This window comes from Aedes albopictus, chromosome 1 (genome assembly GCF_035046485.1).
Source record: "Aedes albopictus strain Foshan chromosome 1, AalbF5, whole genome shotgun sequence".
NCBI classification, from domain to species: domain Eukaryota; kingdom Metazoa; phylum Arthropoda; class Insecta; order Diptera; family Culicidae; genus Aedes; species Aedes albopictus.
This window is the reverse complement of record NC_085136.1, coordinates 227,461,293-227,474,399: the sequence shown is the minus strand read 5'-3', so window position 1 is coordinate 227,474,399 and position 13,107 is coordinate 227,461,293. Positions and strand designations below refer to the sequence as shown.

Here is a 13,107-nt window from a genome sequence, read left to right as displayed (position 1 = left end):
ACTAATCAAACTGATTTTGTTTACCTGTTGTGCATCCGACGCCCCTGTGATGAACTCAACGGAACTTGTGTATGCCAGCCGCTGCGAAGTCTTGTGCGAAATTCGACTGTGATGATAATGAATTTCGGCCGAGTCTAAATGGGTGCAAATGTCGCGATACTTATTCACGTCACTACATTTATATGGCATATTAAAAAAAATGAAACTTCACTGACCTGTTATTGATCGTAATAAAGCTCCTCTCTCTTTTCCCTCATATGGGCTTCGTGGCCGTGCGGTTAGCGGCGTCAGTCGTTTAGGCGTATTGTGAGTGCCACGGAGTGAGGGTTCGATTCCCGCTCCAGTCGGAGGAAACTTTTCGTCAAACGAAAAATCCTTCATTGGTCCACTGGGTGTTCCGTGTTGTCCGTTGCCTAATGTAAGTGATTGTTCAGTCTGTGCAACCTCTGGTTGAAGACGGTGTAGTGTCTTTTTTATATTGTATCGCTTACGTAATTTATGAACAATTTCTAACAACTACTACGTACGACGGCTTTGCTGTCGTACTCTCATGCAACAGTTCATTCAAACATTGTCCTTTTCTATCTCCGTACGCGCCGGCACTACTTGTATGTGTTGAATGTTGATTTATATAAAAAAAAACATGCTCACGGCTATAACTGTGCTTGCAAGTACGGAGGGACATGATAGAAGAGTAACTACCCACCACGTGCGAGAGAGAATCATGAGGGTAATCGCTCCGAGCTAGATTAGACTGGTCCAAGTAGTAAGGCGATAGTTGACTCTTATGTAGATAAAACTTTAATTATGGGTCAAGTCTTAAAGTCAAGAGTTAAAAAATTGTTTATTTATTGTTTGATGTTTAATCCTTTATAAGGCTGAGAAAACTAGAAGAGTTGTCAACGCATACTATTATGGAAATGATTATGAACATGACAATATGTTCAAAATAATTTTCGTTTGAAAGAAACTCTCAAAAATCGAGGTTGTAATATACTATATATAGTAGTATATATATAATATATAATATATATATAATAGTTGCCACTGCCCGTTCAGTCCAAAAACGCTAGTGGCAATATAGTTGCCACTGCCCGTTTACCCCAAAAACGAGCTTTTGAGGTGGCAATATAGTTGCCACTGCCCGTTTAGGGTACTTTTCTTCTTTTGACTTCGACATAAAGTCGGAAAGGAGATTTTAGAGTGGATTAGGGCTTAACCCATAATATAAACTGTGTAGTTCAGCTCATGTCTACCCATAATTTGATTATTTCTTAAAATATTTACCAAATCTCTAATTTTACAATAAGTTTGAGCTAATTTTCTTCACGTGGTCAAATTTAGCCGTTTTTGAGACAACAATTGGCTTCCAAATTGTTGTTAAAGCTTTGTTTAGTACCAAAAAATACCAAGCGTTGTTAGTAATCCCAATTTTGCGTAAACAAAAAAAAAAAAGCTCGAAATAAATTGTTACATAACAGAAAAAATGCAAACAGTAGGTGGCAATATAGTTGTCACTGCCTTATAAAGGGTTAAAAGCACGATTTCTAAAACAAACAGATTTACAAAGTTGTGTTAGTGTGGCTCAAAAACACTACCGATGCCATGGTTCGATTTGCAATCAGATTCTGTCCTGCCGTTCTACGCATAATTGTCCCATGTTATATGGGATTCCCATATAACATGGGACAATCGGGTGTAGACCGGCAGTGTCCCTCATCCAAAAGTGTGAGCTCATTTGGATAAATCTTGAGACGTTTGAGAATGGTCCTGGGTTGAACCTCGTGTTTCGTCTAGGGGCCATATATCCGTTGCGGTAAACGCGCGGGTATTCAGCAAGACCATGCCAATGGTGACAGTTTCGAGTATAGGAACTTTTCGTTATGGAAATTTCATTGACTTCCTTTTGCTAAAGTATCTTCGTGCCTGTCACACCCGCACATAATGGTATTGGGCATTGGCGAGGAAGCTCTCAGTTAATAATTGTGCAAGTGCTCATAGAACAGTAAGCGCTGAGAAGCAGGATTTTTCCCAGTTAGAACGTTACGCCAAGAAGAAGAAACTCATGTTTTTTTTTCACCAGAATTTAACGCTAGTGACCTCTGCATTCAGTAGTATACAAAATGGCTAAGCAAAGAAGACGGTGGTATAGTGAAGTTATCAATCCAGCTAGCTACCGACCGAATATTTTGCACCAGCCTAATTTACAATTTTGCGCCAGATAATGGGTAAGTGGGTAAAAGTCTTGCTGCTTGAAATTCAAAGGCCGCACAGGCAGTTGCACGCGAGCTCTACTGCGGCACGGTAACGTCCTGGACTAGTCTCCCCGGGTTCTTCGGGTGAAGTGAAGTGTTGAAGTGTTTGTCTTTACCAAAAAAAAAAAGTATAAGGAAGATTCCCCTCTGTGTCACGGTTCGGTGATTATTCTGAAAGAACACATATTATTTAACCGGTCTTGTACTCATCGTCAGTGATAACCGTGTGCCGGAATTTGAATATTATGTCTAGTCGGGTGATGATTCGAAGATCGCGATAAACTGGTCAAAAGTGCGCGCGAAGTTACGTAGATTGTGTGATGTACGTATATTATGCTCTGACAGCTGTGCGGTTTTGATCTGATCTGCAAAGAAGAGCTGCAATCATATCATCATCGTCATCTTCGTGTCTGATTACTTTTACCCTAATCGAATTAAAGGAGCAGTTGAATGTGCAAAATTACAACTTGCGGCGGCTGCTGGGGGACACCACCGATTGGATTGGGGCAATAGGGGAGGAGCTGGTTCAAGACCAACCATTATGAAGATATTGAATTATTTGTCCCGCTCTCCGTTGGGAACTGTTACTGTTGATTCGGGTGAAATTGATCTAGTTACATTGTATTGTGGTATTAGATGATAATGGTGTACCGAATTAAGGACAATTTCAGATTTTTTCAAATAAAAGTGTTACAGTGTGAGGATGTTTCAAATTTCTTAGGCAAATCGATGAGAAACCTCTTCGATTATTACTTTGGAAACAACTTCAAAAATTCCTTTGGAAATTACTTCGGGAGTTTCTTTGGCAAATCTTCGTTCGGCAATCCTTTCAGAATTTGTTCGAAAATTCCTTCTTTCTAAAATTCCTTCAGAAATCGTTCGGTAATACTTTAAGAAATTTTTCAAGCAATTCTTTTTCCAAAACTTCTTCGTTCTATTTTTTTGTGAATTCTTTTGAAAATTTGTTTGTTTGAGTATTTGAGGAAATTTTCATGGATATTTCTTAGAAAAATCCTTTGGAATATAGGTATTTTGGCAATTTATTTTGGGTTTAGATTTGGCCAATTGCTTTGGAACGCTTCCAAAATTTCTTCAGCAATTCGTTTGTCAACTCCATATGTAGCTCCTTAGGTAATTTTGAAGGAAATTCATCCGGCAACTCGTTTGTTAATTTTTCAGGAAATTTTTCGAAATTTTTTTCGTGTTTTCCTTCGAGCAATCCCAATAGAGAATTTATAAATTTTTCAAGAAATTGTCTGAAAATTTTCAAAAAAAAAAATGCCGAAAAAATCTTAAAGTAATACCCGAAGGTATTTCCAAAACAATATACAGCAGGAATTGTGAAATGAATTCCTAAAACTATTGTCTGAGAAATTTCCAAATTAATGGCGTAAGGAATTAAAAAACTTTCTCTGAAATTTTCTAAGAAGATTTGAAAAAAATATTGAAGGATGTTCCAAACAAATTGCTGAAGGAATAGAACAAAATGGCTGAACACCGAAGTAATTTACAAAGGTATTGCCACATAAAAACAGACATAACACTCTTCAAAACAGTTTGGCACATTCATTTAACGATCAATTCAAGTTTCATTTGATTTGCGCGATCCAGAGGCGCTAGTGTTCGATTGCTTTTACGTTTGCCAGTGTACACGTTGCTTAATGATGCAAACGAACATTACAGACGATTTGTGTAGTGGTGTGCGTGTTAGACAAACGTCAAATATAAATCCATCATAGCCGACAGTGTCTCGCGCTGTTCTACCAACAGGTGGCAGTGTGCTCATAAAAAAGACACCGGGCAAAAGTTTAACATGAATTTCCTCTAAGAGTTACGTCTGTTTGTCTGTAGTATTGCCAAGGAATTATATATCACAATAAAATATCCGATGAAAATAGCAAAGGAGATGCAAATAAAATTCATGTAGCAATTGCCGATGAAGCAGATAAATTGCCGTTGAAATTTCAGAAAAAAAAACATTTCAGAAGAATTTCAGATCAAATAACAATAGAACTACCGTAAAACGGGGTATCTTTGATAATGCAGGTAACTTTGATAGTGCGACAAGCATTGTATAGTTTACCTTATAACTATGATTCCTTCTATCAGTTAACACTCCCACTGCCATGCTATAAATCACTTACACCAACTGCCATGCCTCAAAACAGTGGGAACGGTATTTTTCAACTGCTATATCTCAGCCATTTTTTAACCGATTTGCAAAATTTTTGAAGCTATGAATTTTTCCAGCTTTCTAGATGAGTACAAAATTTTCAAACTATGAATTTGACCAAAGTTCTATTTTTGAGTACTCAAAAACTCGGAGCAAGTACCTTAAGAGCCAGTTCGCGAGAACCGCGACCCCCTTTCCAAAGGAAGTGGAATCGATGTGCTCCGATTGAGCTGAAATTTTCAGGGTATGGTTTTCCATATAAAAGATGATATCTGGCCGATTTTCAGATTTTTCCGTTAGGGGAAAGTGGGGTAAAATAGCCCTCAAAGATTTCATGTCTAAAAATAGGTAAAATCACTAAAATCGCCATAACTTCCGCAAAAGTTAACGGATTCAGCTGAAATTTTGCATGGACACTCTACTCCTATGGCACTTCCATTTAAGCCAAGCGTTGGATATTCTTTGATATTTAATTTGAAGAAATAGGTTATTTTCATATTTTTTTTGACGATTTTCAGGGCGCCTGTTTTTGTACCAACAGAACTAGGATGAAAAACTGAGTACTACGTTTTGAAGGATTACCCAAGAGCTTTCATTTGATATGTGACCCAGAGGCGCCAACTTAAAAATTTTCGAAAAAAAAAATTTTTTTCTCGGGGTATGCATTTTACCCCATATTTTTAGTGTCTAAAGAAGTGTTGTCGCAAATTATGACAACGTTATTTAACTTTCAAGGGTTTTTCTTCAATATTAATTCAACAGAAAAATGATGACTAAGAAATGCAATTATTGATTTTTTTCATTTGGGGAAAGTAGGGTAAAACGGACTAACTCAACCTCCTTTCGAAATAACGTTGCTACGATGTTCTCTGATCATACTCGAATTTTCAGAGTTCTTTATTCTACTCAAGAATAGATGCTTTATCACATATTTTTTTTTTTATTCTTGAGAGGATAACGGGGTAAAACAATTATCAAAAAAAAAAAAATTGAAAATAATCAAAATTAAAAACCTACAAATGCTTTGGTAAAACTTGGCGAAATTTCATGAAATTAGGAAAAAAAATTCTTAATTTTTATTGCTTATTCAATTGAGCAAGTCTGACAACATTTTGACGTCGAGAAATGTCACAGATTAGAACGTGTGTGATTTACTGGATTCTTTCTCGATTTTTTTGACATGCATCTCCGGTTCAATTTTCTCTCTTTTTTTCTCGTGAAAGTTGTAGAAGTGCACAATGGTCCACGAAAAAGATTTACGAGGAAAGATGCATTCAGCGCCTTCAAATGATTTTTTGGACAAATATGGTCTTCTACAAAGTTGTTCCCAAAAATCAGGCCCTCTTTTCAATGTACATAAAAATTAGGGTGGTCCATATTTTCAAAGAAATTGGGAACCAAACTTTTTTATTTGCAAGAATAACTGTATACATTCTTCGGGAAAGTTGTAGATCTATCAACTTTGAGCAAATTTCCTGAAGACACTTTTTATGTAGCTTTAAAATTTACCGATCCAGAGATTTTTTTTTGAATAAGCTTAGGGTGGTTCAAGAAAAATCAGTTTTCTGGCGTTAACTTTTTCAGTTTCGATTTTTCATCAAAGTCACACAAGAAAAACTTGTAGAGCATAGTTTTTTAAAAAGGTGTTATGACGGGTTGGGGCAATCATAAAAATATCTTTTGCCCGCATTCAAAAGAAGAAACGTTGTTATAAAACATATCAAAAAATTAGAGGGGTGTTTTTTTTTGTAACTCAAGTGAAAAATACTCGAAAAGTACCTATTTTTTTCTAGATAATCATCAATAACTTTTGAACGGAATGACGTAACAACATTCTCAGCGAACGAAAATGCGCTTTTTTGGAAGCTGTAAAAGTAGTTCTTACGCGACTTTGACGAGAAATTTTAAACAAAAAAGATAAAGCAATAAAACTATTTGTTCTAGCGTCCCCCTTTATCTTTATCTTTTTTGTTTCAAATTTCACGTAAAGTTGTCTAAGAACCATTTTTAGAACACAAAAATAACGCACGCGCTGGGAATGTTGATTCGTCATTCCGTTGAAAATATATTGATGATTTTATAGAAAAAATAGTTACTTTTCAAGTATTTTTCACACACCAATCAATCATATCACCTTTTCAAAAAAAATGATTTTTTAGGAAAAATACCTGTAACTATTGAACCAAAAGTGATAAAGACCATTTCAGCGCGCGAAACGACGCGTCTTCAAATGCTCTGCAAGTGTTTCTTGGGCGACTTTGATGAAAAATCGAAACTGAAAAGGTTAACGCTAGAAAACCTGTTTTTCTTAAACCACCCTAAGCTTGTTCAGAAAAATATCTCTAGATCGGTCAATTTCAAAGCTACATAAAAAGTCTCTTTAGGAAACTTGCTCAAAATTGATAGATCTACAACTTTCCCGAAGAATGTATACAGTTATTCTAGTAAATAAAAAAGTTTGGTTCCCAATTTCTTTGAAAATATGGACCACCCTAATTTTTATGTACATTGAAAAGGCCTGATTTTTGGGAACAACTTTGTAGAATACCATATTTGTCCAAAAAATCATTTGATGGCGCTAAATGCATCTTTCCTCTTAAATCTTTTTCGTGGACCATTGTGCACTGCAGCAACTTTCACGAGAAAAAAGAGAAAATTGAACCGTAGATGTATGTCAAAAGAAAAATCGAGAAAGAATCCAGTAAATCACACACAACGTGCTAATCTGTGACATTTCTCGACGTCAAAATGTTGTCAGACTGGCTCATTTGAATAAGCAATAAAAAATAAGATTTTTGATTTTTAATTTCATGAAATTTCGCCAAGTTTTACCAAAGCATTTGTAGGTTTTGAATTTTTTATTATTTTCAACATTTTTTTCTGAGAATTGTTTTGCCCCGTTATCCTCTCTAGAATAAAAAAAAAATGTGTGATAAAGAATCTATTATTGAGTAGAATAAAGAACTCTGAAAATTCGAGTCCGATCAGAGAACATCGTAGCAACGTTATTTCGAAAGGAGGTTGAGTTAGTCCGTTTTACCCTACTTTCCCCAAATGAAAAAAAAATCAATAATTGCATTTCTTAGTCATCATTTTTCTGTTGAATTAATATTGAAGAAAAACCCTTGAAAGTTAAATAGCGTTGTCATAATTTGCGACAACACTTCTTTAGACACTAAAAATATGGGGTAAAATGCATACCCCGAGAAATTTTTTTTTTTTTTCGAAATTTTTTAAGTTGGCGCCTCTGGGTTACATATCAAATGAAAGCTCTTGGGTAATCCTTCAAAACGTAGTACTCAGTTTTTCATCCTAGTTCTGTTGGTACGAAAACAGGCGCCCTGAAAATCGTCAAAAAAATTATGAAAATAACCTATTTCTTCAAATTAAATATCAAAGAATATCCAACGCTTGGCTTGAATGGAAGTGCCATAGGAGTAGAGTGTCCATGCAAAATTTCAGCTGAATCCGTTAACTTTTGCGGAAGTTATTGCGATTTTAGTGTTTTTACCTATTTTTAGACATGAAATTTTTGAGGGCTATTTTACCCCACTTCCCCCTAACGGAAAAATCTGAAAATCGGCCAGATATCATCTTTTATATGGAAAACCATACCCTGAAAATTTCAGCTCAATCGGAGCACATCGATACAAGAAGGGGTTGCGGCTCTCGCGAACTGGCTCTTAAGAAATGCTGTTTTCCTGGAGCCATTCCGAAAGTAAATTAGTTTCCACGCATATTTTAATGTTGAATTGCCCATATAAATAAAGCAAAATTATTGCAAAGAAATATATGGAGATAATATTTAAGACTATAAAATCTTCACAAAATTACGTATAATACAGAAAATTTGTATATTCGATTTGAACTTTGTATTCATCGCGACAACCCCTGTGTTTTATTGCTTGAAACCAATCACGTGCACATGAGAAATCTTTTTCCAAACGATTGTGAAAAGTGTGAATCTCAGACACTACAAAATTTTCATAAAATCACGTATAATACAGGAAATTAATATTTTCAGTTTGAACTTTACGTTAATCGCGACAATCCCCATGTTATATTGCTTGAAAACATTCACGTGTACATATGAATACATTTACAGATAAATGGGGACAAGTGTAAATCATAAAAACTACAAAATCTTCACAAAAATACGTACAATACAGAACATTTGTATATTCGGTTTGAACTTTACATTCATCGCGACAACGCCTGTGTTTTATTGCTTGAAAACAATCACGTGTACATGAGAAAACTTTTTCAGAACGATTGTGAAAAGTGTGTGTTTTAGGAACTACAACATTTTCACAAAATCACGTATAATACAGGAAATTTGTATTTTCAGTTTGAACTTCACGTCCATCGCGACAACCCTTGTGTTTATTGCTTGAAACCAATCACGTGCACATAAGAAAGCTTTTTCCAAACGATTTTGAAAAGTGTGAATCTTGGAAACTACAAAAGTTTCATAAAATCACGTATAATACAGGAAATTTGTATTTTCAGTTTGAACTTTACGTTCATCGCGACAATCCCTATGTTATATTGCTTGAAAATAATCACGTGTACATAGGAAAACATTAACAGATAAATGGGGGCAAGTGTGAATCATAAAAATTACAAAATCTTCACAAAATTACGTATAAAACAGAAAATGTGTATATTCGGTTTGAACTTTACATTCATCGTGACAACCCCTGTGTTTTATTGCTTAAAAACAATCACATGTACATGAGAAAACTTTTTCCGAACGATTGTGAAAAGTGTGTATCTTAGGAACTACAACATTTTCACAAAATCACGTATATTACAGGAAACTAGTATTTTCAGTTTGAGCTTCACGCCCATCACGCCCATGTGTGTTTTAGTAACTATAAAACTTTCACAAAATCACGTATAATACAGAGAATTCGTATTTTCAGTTCAAACTTTACGTTCACCACGACAATCCTTGTGTTTTATTGCTTGAACACAATCACGTACACATAGGAAAACTTTTTCAAAGCATTTGTGAGAAGGGTGAATCATCAAAACTACAAAATCTTCACAAAATCTATATATATAAAAATGAGTTTGAAGTTCCTTTGAGGCAACAAAACTCCAGAACGGATGAACCGATCAGCATGACTCTTGCACAGTTCGGTTCGTATTCGTGGTGGCTGTGTTTATATGTATAAAAAGTTACAAAAATGAACTGAAAAACAAAAAAAATTGAGAAAATACTGAGATTTGTGTAAACTGGGTACAAAGTCAACATGACCGCAATGAAACCAATCTAGAGTGCTGTGCTGCAATGACCTCAACAGCTGTCAACCACCGCAACTGGCAAGACAAAGTTTGCCGGGACAGCTAGTTACCTATAAAACAGAAATGTTGTGTATTCGGATCGAACTTTACATTCATCGTGACAATCGTTGTGTTATATTGTTTCAAAGCAATCACGTGTACATAAGAATAAATTTACAGATCACTGGAAACATGGATTCCTACATTTTTTTTCTAGACATTCCTACAGAAATTGTTTTAAGAATTGTTGAGAAAACTTTCCTGGGATTTCCTAAGTAATTCCTCGGACCTGGTGTGATAGTTAAAGCACAGGCATTTCACCTTGAAATTGCTTCCAGGATTCATCCTGGGGTTTCTACAGGAACGCCTGCAGGGATTCCTCCAAAAGTGCATCCACTCTTTCTAGAATTACTTCAGGATTTCTCCAAGAATTCCATCTGTGATTTATTCAGGAACTTATCATGGGATTTATCCACGAATTTGTTCAGGAATACCTCTAAGAATTCTTCCAGTGATTTCTCTGGGGATTGTTGCAGGGATTCCTTTAAAAACTCCTCCAAGAAATCCTTCTGAAATGCTTCTAATTTTTTTTATCATATTCCTCCAGGATTTCCTTCAGAACTGCTTCCAGGAATTCTTCTAGAGATTCCTCCAGGAGTTTCTCCAGAGATTCCTCAGGGAATCCCTACACGCTTTCATCTAGAACATCCTCCGGAAACTTCGCCAGGATTATCTCCAAGGCTTCACTCGGGAGTTCCTTCTGTAATTCTTTCTGGAACAACTTATTTTAAAAATTCCCCCAGTAACTCTTCTTAGGATTCCTTCAGGAATTTCTCCTTGTATACTTTAAGGAACTCCTCCAGGTATAAGTTCAGTACTTCCTTCAGGAACTGTTTAGGGATTCCCTTGAGAATTCCTTGGGATTCTTCAGGAATTCCTCTAGGATTTTCTTCAGGAACTGCTATAGGGATTCCTCCAAGAATTCCATCAGGAATTTCCATAGGAATTCCTACAGGATTTCTTCCAGAAATTCTTCAAGGGATTCCTACAAGGGTTTTTCCAGATACACCTACAGGAATTCCTCCAAAGATTTCTCCAGGAATTTATTCAAGAGTTCCTCCAAGAATTTCACTACGAATTCTCCTCGACATTCTTCCAGGAATTTATTCAGGGATTTTCCAGGGATTCCAACTTGGATTCATGAAGAAAATTTTCCAGGATTCTTGTCAGCGATTCCTTCAGAAATCCCTCCAGATATTCTTCCAGGAATTCATGCAGCCATTCCTCAAGGATAGGATTTCATCCAGGAATTTCTTTAGGATCTCCTATAAATTACCTTAGAAATTTCTGCAGGGATTCCTCCAGAAAATTCACCAGGAATTGATCTAGAAATTCCTCCATAAATTCTGTCATAAATTCATCCAAGAATTTCTCCAGGAAATCCTTCAGGGATTCCTTAAAAAAAATCTTCCAGGATTATCTCTAGGAAGACCCTTTGAAATTTTTCCAAGGATTCCTTCAGGAATTCTTCCAGATTTTCCTCCAGCAATTGCTGCAGCGATTCCTGCAGGAATTCTGCAAAGAGAATTCATCCAGAAACTTCTTCGGGGATTTCTGCACGAATTTCTCCAAGGATTCCTCCAGGGATTTTTCAAAAATTCCCTTGAGGATTTCTTCTTGAATTCCTCCAGAAATTCCTCTAGAAATTCCTCCAGGAACTTTTCACGATTTTTACAAATTTTTACAAAAAAATCTCCCAGAGTTCCTCTAGAGATTCCTCCGGAAATTCATCCAATAATTGTTTCAATGATTCCTCTAGAGATTCCTGCAGATAATCTTCCAGGTATTCCTCTAGAAATTCTCACAGAAATATCTCCAGGAATTCCTCTAGGATTTAGTCCAGGAATTGCTTCAGGAACTCCTGCAGGAAAATCTCCAGAAAATGCCCCAGGAATTTCTTCAGGAGTTGATACAAAAATTGCTCCTGGACATTCTTCAGAAATTATGTCAGCAATTTCTCCAGGAATTTCTCCAGAAAATCCTTTAGGAATTTCTTCAAAAATTCTTGCAGGAAATTCTCCAGGAATACCTTAAGGATTTTTTTACGAATTCCTTCAGGCATTTCTACAGGAATTACTCCAAAGATTGTTTCAAGAATTGTTTCAATGATTCCTCCTGGGATTTCTCCATGAATTTCTCCAGGGCGTTTCTCAAGAATTCCTCCAGAAAATCCTTCGAAGATTCCTCCAGAAAATCGTCCAGAAATTCCTCTAAGAATCTTCTAAGGATTTCTTCAGAAATCCTTTCTGGATTTTTTCCAGGGATACTTTCAGAAATTCCTCTAAAAATTCCTCTAGGAGTTGCTTCAGAAATTCCTCCTGGGATTTCTCACAAATTTCTCTAAGGATTCCCCTAGGCATTAGTTCAGTAATTCCTTCGAAAATTTCTCCAGGAATCCCTTCAGAAATTCCTCTAGAAAATCCTTCAGGAATTTAAAAAGCGATTTTTGCAGGAAAATAAATTTCCCAGATTTCCTTTAGAGATATCTTCAAAAACTCAACCAGTAATTCTTTCAAGAATTTCTCTAGAGATTCATCCAGGCATTCCTTCAAGGATTCCTCCAACACTTCTCACAGGAATACTTCAAGGAATTCCTCCAGGCATTCCTTCAGGATTTTATCAAGGAATTTCTCCAGGAACTCCTCCGGGAATAACTCCAGGAATTTCTCCTGGGCATCTTGCAGATTTCAGATTTTTCCAGAGATTCTTCCAGGAAATTCTTTGAAAATTCCTCCAGGAAATCCTTCTAAGATTCATCCAGGAAATCCTCCAGAAATTCCTCTAAGGATTCTTCCAGGAAATTCTTCTCAAGGGATTTTTCTAGAAATTTCTCCAGAAATTCCTTCCAGAGATTTCTTCAAAAACTTTTCTAGGGATCCCTCCCAGATTTTTTTTTTTAAGAAATTACTCCAAGGAACCCTCATGAAATTTATCTAGGATTTCTTCTAGGAATTCCTCAAGAGATTTCTTCACAAACTTCTGGAAGGACAGATACTTACATGATAAAAGTGCTTTCATGCATTTCTCCAGGGAATCCTTCAGGAATTCACCCAGAAAATACTCTTTCGGAATTCTCCCATGAATTCATCCCGAAATTTCCTCCAGGAAATTCTTCTCAAATTCTTCCAACTATTTCTTTTTAAATAAACTCTAGGATTTTTTTCATTCTTCTAAGGATCCTTCTGGAATTACGTTCATTGACATTTCTGTAGGATTATTCTCTGACATGAGTGCATGCAGTATATGGGTATTCCAGCAAGGATGTACTCGGAACAATTCAACTGAAGGTTATTTCAAAATAATTATACAAAGAGGATGCCGCTACAAACG

The 13,107-nt window shown here is 36.1% G+C and overlaps 1 protein-coding gene across 11 annotated transcripts in view; it reads left to right on the top strand.

Moving 5' to 3' along the window:
- The first annotated feature begins 2,210 nt into the window (after positions 1-2,210).
- Positions 2,211-13,107, top strand: part of LOC109432155 (aminopeptidase N) — a 94,545-nt gene continuing 83,648 nt past the window's right edge. For 10 of the 11 annotated variants that reach the window (XM_062846353.1, XM_062846352.1, XM_062846349.1 and 7 more), the window contains exon 1: positions 2,212-2,577. The gene's annotated coding sequence lies outside the window, so the exon portion shown is untranslated. Of the gene's footprint in view, positions 2,578-13,107 lie in introns of all 11 variants that reach the window. The other variant, XM_029856946.2, reaches the window with a different exon arrangement.